Raw genomic sequence first — 10,742 nt, 5'->3', positions numbered from 1 at the left:
TCTTGTTGACCTCCCAATAGTTTAATTAGGCCCTCTCGTGTCTTTCTACCACCCCCGTTTGAGCCTTAGGTGGTTTTGGTTGGAATTTAAAGCTAGCTTAGCAAGTCTATGATCTCTTATGTTATTGAGTTTGTGCTTGTACAACAAAAGCCTAATCATAGATAGGCTCTCGATAGGGGCAAGACCTACTTCTATAAGGAGAATAGGATAGGGTGTATTGCTTTTAATTTTCAGGTTATACGTTATAAAACGCTTCTAGATTTGCTCAATATTTCTCCACGATTCTCTAGAGATGCTGCAACCCCAAACCTCACATCCATATAGGATAACAAGAGTGACTAAAGATTCAAAAAGGAACTTCTTTTTATCCCACATTACAAGGTTTGTTGTTTTACAATTATTTTCAAGACCAAAATAAGCTTTCCACCCCCCATTAAACCTTTTCTCGATGCTATGGTTCCAATTGAGCTTGTGATGAATATCTATTCCTATGTACTTGTAAGAATACAATTCCTCCAAGTTATTATTGTCATACTTAAAATTAGCGTAAGTGTCCTTCTTGGATTTGATAATCATAACTTTTGTTTTGTAGTGTTAACAGTCATACCCATGGTAGAGCCGAAATCCTTAAGAAGCCTAAGTTGCTTATCAAGGTCAGATGGGCACCTTACGAGAAGAACAATATCATCAAAATAATACGAGACGAAAGAATACAGCAAGGAAATCAATAGAAAGACAGGTGGTATGAATCGCAACACACAAAGATATGAAGTATCTCTGGTGTGAATTTAATAAAAGAGCCCAACATGATAGGTTGTCCCTCCTTCAACTAATTCTAATGAACATGACTCTTGGATACGTCCGCACTTAGGCTTTTCCCTGATTATTAAGGGGATCTAAAAGGTTTATACTAGCGACTTGTCTTCCATGATAAAATACAGGCTATCAGAGCTCGACTCGACCGGAACACATCCCGACTACGCCACGTGCAATGGAACGGATGCGAGAGAGCAACTTCACAGGCCTTATACAGCAAAGACGCCTGAGCAGCAGCTTTAATCCACAAGGATTTGTGATTTTAGTTTTGAGATTGAGATGAAGCCCAATATTTTGATGGGGAGGTATGAATTAGGGCGTCTATTAGGGCAGGGGACGTTTGCCAAGGTGTACCAAGGTAGAAATCTCAAAACCAGCGGGAGCGTGGCCATTAAGGCAATGGACAAAGAAAAAATCTTGAAGCTCGGCATGACAAATCAGATTAAACGGGAAATCTTCGTCATGAGATTGGTCCGACACCCCAACATCGTTCGGCTTTACGAAGTCATGGCGAGCAAGTCCAAGATTTATATCGTCATGGAGTGTGTTAAGCGCGGCGAGCTCTTCAACAGGGTTGCCAAAAAGGGAAAAGTGAAAGAAGACGAAGCGAGAAAGTATTTTCAACAGTTGATCAGTGCGGTGAATTTCTGCCACAGCCGGGGCGTGTACCACCGGGACCTGAAGCCGGAGAATTTGTTATTAGACGACAATGGTGACATGAAGATCTGTGACTTCGGCCTCAGCGCACTGCCGGAGCAATTTAGACGGGACGGCCTTCTCCACACGGCTTGCGGCATGCCGGCGTATGTGTCGCCGGAGGTCATAACGATGAGAGGCTATGACGGCGCGAAGGCCGACATCTGGTCGTGTGGGATCATAATGTTTGTGCTCAGGGCGGGTTACCTACCGTTACAGGACGCGAATCTGATGGCACTGTATAAGAAAATCTACAAGGGCGACTTCAAGTGCCCGCCCTGGTTCTCCTCCGACCTCCGGCGGCTCGTCTTCCGATTGCTGGACCACAATCCCCAGACGAGGATCACCGTTCCGCAGCTCATGGAGGTCTCCTAGTTCCGGCTGGGCTTCAAACCCCCACAAGCCGACAATGTCGATGTCGGCCTCCTTGACGATGTCGAGTCGGCGTTCTTTGTTCCGAAGCTGCCCCGCTTCAACGCCTTCGACATAATCTCTGTTGGAATGATAATTTTAAACAGCGGAAAACTGATAGTTGAAAAGCAGCGGCAACTTGACTTCAACGAACTTGCAGATTTTTTCCTGCGATGCGATCCCATCGCATATCGCACATTTTCTTGTCAATCTTCACCGTGTCCTTTGATTGTCTGCGATTGCGATTTCGCGATGCGATCTGATCACATATCGCAAATCGCATGATTAAAGGTTATAGAAGCGGTGGCACATCCTTTCTCTTCTTGCGATGTGATGGTGCAATATTGTGATAAGCCATGCATGAAATTCTAGTAGGATATTTTCAACCATGTAATTAATGATATTTACTAGGGTTGGTAAATGTAGGTGAAATCTTAAATTTTATTATTTTTTATTTCACGGAAGTATGGGAAAAGCAACACGTATTGTAAAGATATTTTGTGTTGTTCATCATATATATATATATAAATATGCAAGAGTATAGACGTGCGGAGAGTATTAGCAAGAAGGGCTCTTTCTTCTCTGCAACGCACAACAGTGCTGAAGATATAATTTTCTGAGATAGTGGAATCAGATTCTGGAACTGAAGTTCCTGTTGTAAATCCCTCTGAGTCAAGGAAGACAATTCTGTAACAGTTTTTATTATTATTATATATGATTAAGATCCTGTATAAAACCAGAGCGTTGTTCTCTGTGTGTTATTTTTTTTTTGTTTGAAATGAACAGAAATTTTTCAACATGGTATCGGAGCGAGTCTAGGCACTCAGTGAGTAAAAAAAAAAAACAGAGTTTTCTTTTTTCACTGTAGGAGCTGTAAGAAGCTTATTGAGCATTTTTTTTTCCCAGCAGAGAAAGTTTTTGTTTGTTTTTTTTTTTACAGTAAGTATCTCTTCTTTATTTTTCACAAGTTAAGATGGCAGATGCTGGAACTGGTTTGACAAATCCCCAACTGCCACAGTTTAATGGGAAAAATTATAGTTATTGGTCCATAACAATGAAAGCACTATTTGCTTCTCAAGGAATATGGGAGATGGTTGAAACTGGCTATGCTGAACCTGCAGATGCAATAGCACTGGCTGCTTTGACAGTAGCAGAAAGAGACCAGTTTCAGAGCGGCAGGAAGAAGGATGCCAAAGCCCTCTTTTTCCTCTTCCAATCAGTACATGAAAGTGTTTTTCCGCGGATTGCAGCAGCAACAAAATCTAAGGAGGCATGGGATATTCTCAAAACTGCCTATCAAGGCATGGAGAAGGTGAAGACTGCAAAGTTGCAGATGTTGAGGAGAGACTTTGAAAATCTCAGCATGAAGGAATCTGAAACAATAGATTCATTCTTCACTCAGGTTATTGGCTTGATAACCCATATAAGATCTCATGGTGAGATTCTTGAAGATAGAAGGATTGTAGAGAAAATCTTGAGATGTTTACCCTCAAGGTTTGAATCTATTGTGGTAGCAATAGAAGAAACAAAATATCTCTCACAGTTCACGGTAGATGAGCTGAGTGCTTCACTTTTGTCTCATGAACATAGACTAAGTAGAGGAACAGATTCCTCACTTGAGCAAGCACTCAAGACTCAGACTTCTTTTGGCCAAAGAAGAGGCAAAGCAAATAACAGAGGTCGTGGAAGAAGCCAAAACAGAGGCAGAAATTATCCTGCAAGCACAAGCGGAAGGAGCTGCAATCAGAACCAAGATGAAGGTTCAAGCAAACAGCAAGCTCATGGACAAAGGTATGACAAATCCCAAGTCCAATGTCATTATTGTAAGAAATATGGGCACTATGCCAATGAATGTAGGAAAAAGCAAAGTGACATGAATAATAGGCAGAATGCTAATTTTGCAAATGAAGAAGATAAGAACCCAAAGAACGTGCTGTTAACATGTAACATAGCACAAGACAAACAAGAAGATTTTTGGTTCTTAGACTCAGGTTGTAGTAATCACATGACTGGAAATATTGCAATGTTTGCCAATCTGGATGAAAATGTGAAATCTGAGGTAACAACAGGGACTGATGATACGATATCTGTCAAGGGTAAGGGTAGAGTCAGTATTCGAGCAAAAAATGGACAACAGATGATTGTGCCAGATGTATACTATGTACCTGGTCTGAAATGTAATCTTTTGAGCATTGGACAGCTCATAAACAAAGGTTACAACGTGTTCTTCAAAGATGACTTGTTTACTATCAGAAACATACCTCCAAGTAAGAAGATCATTGCACAGGCGCAAATGACCAGCAATAGAATGTTTCCTCTCAAACTCAGGGCAGATTTGAAGGAAGGAAGAACTATTGCAGCTGTAACACAAGAAGTCTTTCAGGAACAATTGAAAGATGTGAATTGGTTGTGGCATTTGAGATTTGGACATCTCAATTTCGGAGGCCTGAATCTGTTGCACAGAAAGGGAATGGTAAAGGGATTGCCGTTGATCGAGAAACCAGACAACCTTTGTGAAGGTTGCATCTTGGGCAAGCAACACAAAGAAAGCTTTCCAGCAGGAAAAAGTATAAGGGCAAAAGCACCATTGGAAATTGTTCACTCTGATGTGTGTGGACCGATGCAAATACCATCATTTGCTGGAAATAAATATGTTTTAACCTTCATTGATGATTACACCAGAAAGACATGGGTGTATATGCTGAAACAGAAGAGTGAAGTGTTTGAGAAATTCCGCCACTTCAAAACTCTTGTTGAGAAGCAGTGTGGGCATTATATCAAAGTGCTCAGAACAGATAGAGGAGGAGAGTACATCTCCCAAGACTTTCTGCATTTTTGCAGAGAGAATGGCATACAAAAGCAGTTCACCACAAGGTATACACCTCAGCAAAACGGTGTTGCTGAAAGAAAGAATAGGACCATTCTTGACATGGTCAAAAGTATGCTGAAGGCAAAACATTTGCCGCATGAGTATTGGGCAGAAGCTGTTACTTGCGCAGTTTACATCTTGAATAGATGCCCAACTAAAGTTGTCATGAACAGAATACCAGAAGAGGCATGGAGTGGTCAAAAACAAACTGTCACTCACATGAGAGTATTCGGTTGTGTGGCATATGCACATGTACCGAATCAGCTAAGGAAGAAGCTTGATAGTAAGGGGGAGAAGTGTGTCTTTATTGGCTATTGTGATGAGTCAAAAGCATACAAACTCTATAATCCATCCACCAAGAAATTGATTGTAAGCAGAGATGTGCAGTTCATTGAAGATGAAGCTTGGGATGGAAGCTTAGAGAAGACAGTGAATGTGAAGACAATTGTGTCTCATGAAGAAGAAGAGGAAGGGACAGAAGCAAATAATCCTTCCTTAGTGGCTCCTCCTCCACCACAGCAAGTACAACAAACCACACCACAAACTGGAATCCGAACAGCCTTAAGAAGACAAGGCAGTGCTTCTCCAAGCACACCACAGGGATTAGAAATACCCTCAAGTTCGGATGGAACTCCAAGCACACCAAGAAGACCAAGATTCAGAAATCTGAATGAGATTTATGAACAAGGAGAGGTAAGTAACAATACCGGTCTGAATTCATTATTCGCTTTGTATTGTCATGTTGATGACCCAGTTCATTTTGAAGATGTTGTAAATGAAGATAAATGGATTGAAGCAATGAATGAAGAAATTGGTGCAATTGAGAAGAGTAAAACATGGGAGTTAGTGGACCTCCCTGTAGGCAAAGATGCCATTGGAGTTAAGTGGGTCTATAAGACCAAAAGCAATGCTGAAGGCAAGATTGACAGGCACAAAGCAAGACTTGTTGTGAAAGGCTACAAGCAGCAACAAGGCAAAGACTATGATGAAACCTTTGCACCAATAGCAAGGATGGAAACAGTCAGAACAGTGTTGTCTATTGCAGCGCAACACAAATGGAAGATTTATCAGATGGATGTTAAATCTGCATTCCTAAATGGAGTATTGAAAGAAGAGGTTTATGTTGAACAACCTCCAGGCTATGAAGTTGAAGGCCATGAGCATAAAGTCTGCAAATTGAAGAAGGCTCTTTATGGGTTGAAGCAAGCTCCAAGAGCATGGTACAGCAGAATAGATGCTTATCTGATTGAAAATGGGTTTGACAAGTGTGATGGTGAACCCACACTCTACATAAAGTAGAATGACGGTAAGATTCTTATCATTGTTCTATATGTAGATGATTTGATTTTTACAAGCAATGATGCTTCTCTCATTGCTGATTTTAAAGCAGTCATGAAAAGTGAATTTGAAATGACTGACTTGGGCTTCTTAAGATATTTTCTTGGAATTGAAGTAGACCAAAGTGAAAATGGTGTTTTCATTTCTCAAGCTAAATATGTAGAAGCAGTGTTGAAGAGATTCAACATGCAGAACAGCAAGGCAGCTGTGACTCCAACTGTAGTGGGGTTAAAATTGACCAAAGAAGATAGCAGCAAATATTTTGATCCAAAACTGTACAAGAGCATAGTTGGCAGCCTCATGTACTTGACTGCAACTAGGCCGGACATTATGCATGCTGTGAGTTTAATTTCCAGATTTATGGAAAGACCGAAAGAGACTCATTGGCAGGCAGCCAAGAGGATTCTAAGGTATGTGAATGGAACGAAGGGGTTTGGTATTTTATACTCCTCTCCTGAAAGTTTCATGTTGACAGGTTACACTGACAGTGATTGGGCTGGAAGTGTTGATGATAGGAAAAGCACATCAGGATATGTGTTTCATATCGGGAGCCATCTCATGGGCTTCCAAGAAGCAACTAGTTGTGGCTTTGTCAACAGCAGAGGCAGAGTATGTGGCAGCAACAGCAGTAGCATGCCAAGCAGTATGGCTGAGAAGAGTTCTCAGAGATTTGTGTCATGAACAAGAAAAGGGCACAACCATTTACTGTGACAATAGCTCAGCAATAGCATTGTCTAAAAATTCTGTTTTTCATAAAAGGACAAAGCACATAGATACCAAATTTCACTTCATACGTGAATTAGTTAACAATGGTGAAATTTTTTTGCAGCACTGCAGTACAAAAGACCAGTCTGCTGATATCTTGACAAAACCCTTAGCAAAGAAAAGTTTCGATCATTTCAGGAAATGCCTGGGTATGCAGAAAAACCCAGCAGTTAAAATTAAAGGGGAGTGTTGGAATGATAATTTTAAACAGCTGGAAACTGATAGTTGAAAAGCAGCGGCAACTTGACTTCAACGAACTTGCAGATTTTTTCCTGCGATGCGATCCCATCGCATATCGCACATTTTCTTGTCAATCTTCATCGTGTCCTTTGATTGTCTGCGATTGCGATTTCGCGATGCGATCTGATCGCATATCGCAAATCGCATGATTTAAAGGTTATAGAAGCGCTGGCACATCATTTCTCTTCTTGCGATACGATGGTGCGATATTGTGATAAGCCATGCATTAAATTCCAGTAGGATATTTTCAACCGTGTAATTAATGATATTTACTAGGGTTGGTAAATGTAGGTGAAATCTTAAATTTTATTATTTTTTTATTTCACGGAAGTATGGGAAAAGCAACACGTATTGTAAAGATATTTTGTGTTGTTCATCATATATATATAAAAAAATATGCAAGAGTAGAGACGTGTGGAGAGTATTAGCAAGAAGGGCTCTTTCTTCTCTGCAACACACAGCAGTGCTGAAGATATAATTTTCTGAGATAGTGGAATCAGATTCTGGAACTGAAGTTCCTATTGTAAATCCCTCTGAGTCGAGGAAGACAATTCTGTAATAGTTTTTATTATTATTATATATGATTAAGATCCTGTATAAAACCAGAGCGTTGTTCTTTGTGTGTTATTTTTTTTTGTGTTTGAAATGAACAGAAATTTTTCAACAATCTCCCTGTCGTCGGCGTTCAATTTGTCGTGGCTCTTCGACGACAAGATCGTGAATCAGGAGTTGTGGTTCACATCAACTCAACCGGCGTCGACCATAATATCAAAGCTGGTGGAGATCGCCGAAGTGTTAAGATTCAGCGTTGAGAAGACTGAGGATTGCAAGATCAAGTTCCAGGGTTTGGAGGTGGGGCTGAAGGGTCGTTTGTGTATCGATGCCGAGATTTTTGAAATTACACCCTCTCTATTCATGGTGCAGCTTCACAAGCCCAGGGGAGATACACTGGAGTACAGTAAGTTGTGCAGCCAAGAGCTGAGACCGGCTCTCAAAGACATTGTCTGGATATGGTATGGTGACAGCCAATAGAATAATGGATATCGTTTGAGCTATGGTCTTATTACACAGGGTTGGTCTCTTCGACCTTTCCTCAACATTTAACTGAGAATTTTCCGAATGATATGGTTCAAAACTCATTCATCATTTACTGTAATTCGGAGAGATCCCCGAATGCCACAGCTCCTTCGCACATACAAAGTTGAACCTTACATTGTTTGAATTTTCGAATCTTTCCGTCAGAGAGATTCCCAGATGATGATCATTAAATTGTTTGAATTTTCAAATCTTTCCAACAGAGAGATTCCCAGATGATGAGCATTAAATGGTTTGAATTTTCGAATCTTTCTAACGTGAGTGTTCTCTTGAAAAGCAGTTTCTGTGAAAAAGTGATTCGTTGAAGAGCATTGCCTTCCACATCTGTCAAGAGCCAATTCATATCTTCTGAAATTGATCATTCATTACCATTTAATTCAAAATAAATGTGAAGTTTACTTTTTATATCAGATAATAAAAAGTAATGGTATATAGATAATAAAAAAATGGTATATAATAAAAAAAAAAAGTTTTGAGGTTTAGTTGGATTGCTTGAGTTTTAATTATGGTTATATAGAAGTTATGGGTTCAATTCCTTCCAAGTTTATTGTTATATAGAAGTTATGGGTTAAATTCCTTCCAAGTTCTTGGGAGTTAGGTTTTTGTAGTTGAACCTTAAAGAAGTGATTTTTTTAAGTGAATCTGCTTAATACAAGTATTCAATAAATGTAGTTGTCACCAATATCCATAAAATACTCATATATATATATATATATATATAATATGAAACAAAGAAAATAATCATATATGAATTTTTGTTTACATGTTTATTTTTTCTTTTCTCTCTCCTTTCTTTACACTTGTGATTGTGAATGTTTTGCTTGTATAATAATTTGGTAACTTTGTGATTTTATTTTTTTTCTACTCGAGAGAAACATGATAATTTTTCAATTCTTTTAGATTATTAAATTTTTTTAATATTGTAAGTTAATTTTGTCAGTAAATACTTCTATGTAAAAAAATGTACTATGATGTAGTGGAGAGAAACATAATAATTTGTCAATTTTTTTTAAGATTATTAAATTTTTTAATATTATAAGTTAATTTTGTCAATATATAACTCTATGCAACCAAAAAATACTATGATATACAAAATTTAGATGATATTAAATTTATTTTACGTTTGAAATTTATTATTATTTTTTAACTACATTTTTTAAGAATAAAGTTCATTTATTATAAAAGTAATTAATTTAATTTAATTTAGTCTACAATATTTTACTATAATATAATAAGTATATTCATCACATATTAAATAATATCTCCAAATTTATTAGATATTGATATATACCTACCAAAATCTTAATTTTGAATTTTACCCTTAATACATATTTGAAACAATTTATCCATCTTTTTATTTTTATTATATACCTAATTTTACAACATAATTTTTTAGTTAGCTTTGCTGCAGAATGGAATATGCTTCCAGCAAAGTTAACTTACATTATTTAGTTGGATATGCAATCATTTACCGAATTACAAGTTACCAAACACTTTCTTATAAAAGAAAAAGAAAAAATAAAACATTTTATTGAAAAGAAAGATTCCTTTTACATAATATTTTATGAAGAATGTTTTATTTTTCTATAATAATTTTTTTTTTAAATTCAATAAATTTTTATTTATGGTTTGGAAGCATATTAATTTTCTTGGTATTTTTTTTATTATATGGATAGAAATGTTTATTTTAAAATAGAATTTATATAATTTTAATTTAATTGTCAATAATTATTAAATAAAGAGTATAGATTTAAGTTTCATGAAATATTTTAGAATATTCATGGTAGTATACACAAATTAAAGGTTGAAATTTATTTGCAAATTAGTTGTGTGATACTCCTAGTAAATTTGTCTCTTTTTATGGATTTAATGTTAGACATGTCACTGAAAAGACAAAGTGAAAGTGGGACAAGTAATATAATGTGACAATGTAAATATTTATGCTGATTAATAAAAAGAACATTGTTTTGTAAATTATTATTCTTGAAACTATATTAAAAACTACCATGTGTGAGATTAGACTCATACACGAAAATAGTTGGAATTAGTTATGGCCAAGTAAGGGCATGAACAAAGAAGAAAAATCCTCCTTTTATCCCTAGAGTGGGAACTGTAGGCCAATAGAAAACATGACTCGAGATAAATGTCATGTCACAGGTAGAGGCTAGTTTAAAGAGGAGGCGTTTAAAGAGGAGGAGGCTGGATTAGAGGCTACTAAGGGTTAAGGAGGTGTGAATTGAGAAAGAACTATGATTTGTTCTTTCTCCTGGTAGGGAGGATTTGGAGTTCATGATTGGGAGGAACATGACAACCTTTAATCTATTTTCAAGAATTCTTTAGATAAGTATATGAATGTCTAGATAATTATGTGTTATTTATATTACATACGGGTTTTCAAGGTCATGAAAGAATGAATAGGGTTTTCTTATGATTTTAAGTGTTTATGGGTATTTTTAGAAAAATGAATGGATAACCCTACTAAAGTGTTGTGAGTGAAATATATGCATGTATA

General features: G+C 37.2%; 1 pseudogene; it reads left to right on the top strand.

Annotated features, from left to right (window-relative positions):
- The first annotated feature begins 1,095 nt into the window (after positions 1-1,095).
- Positions 1,096-8,167, top strand: LOC149243264 (CBL-interacting protein kinase 2-like; annotated as a pseudogene).
- Positions 8,168-10,742: the final 2,575 nt, after the last annotated feature.

This window comes from Pinus tabuliformis, chromosome 8 (genome assembly GCF_031772625.1).
Source record: "Pinus tabuliformis cultivar Carrire ecotype Pingquan chromosome 8, CPIR1, whole genome shotgun sequence".
Taxonomy (NCBI): Eukaryota; Viridiplantae; Streptophyta; class Pinopsida; order Pinales; family Pinaceae; genus Pinus; species Pinus tabuliformis.
The sequence above is the reverse complement of the archived record's forward strand: the minus strand, read 5'-3'. Positions and strand labels throughout refer to the sequence as shown.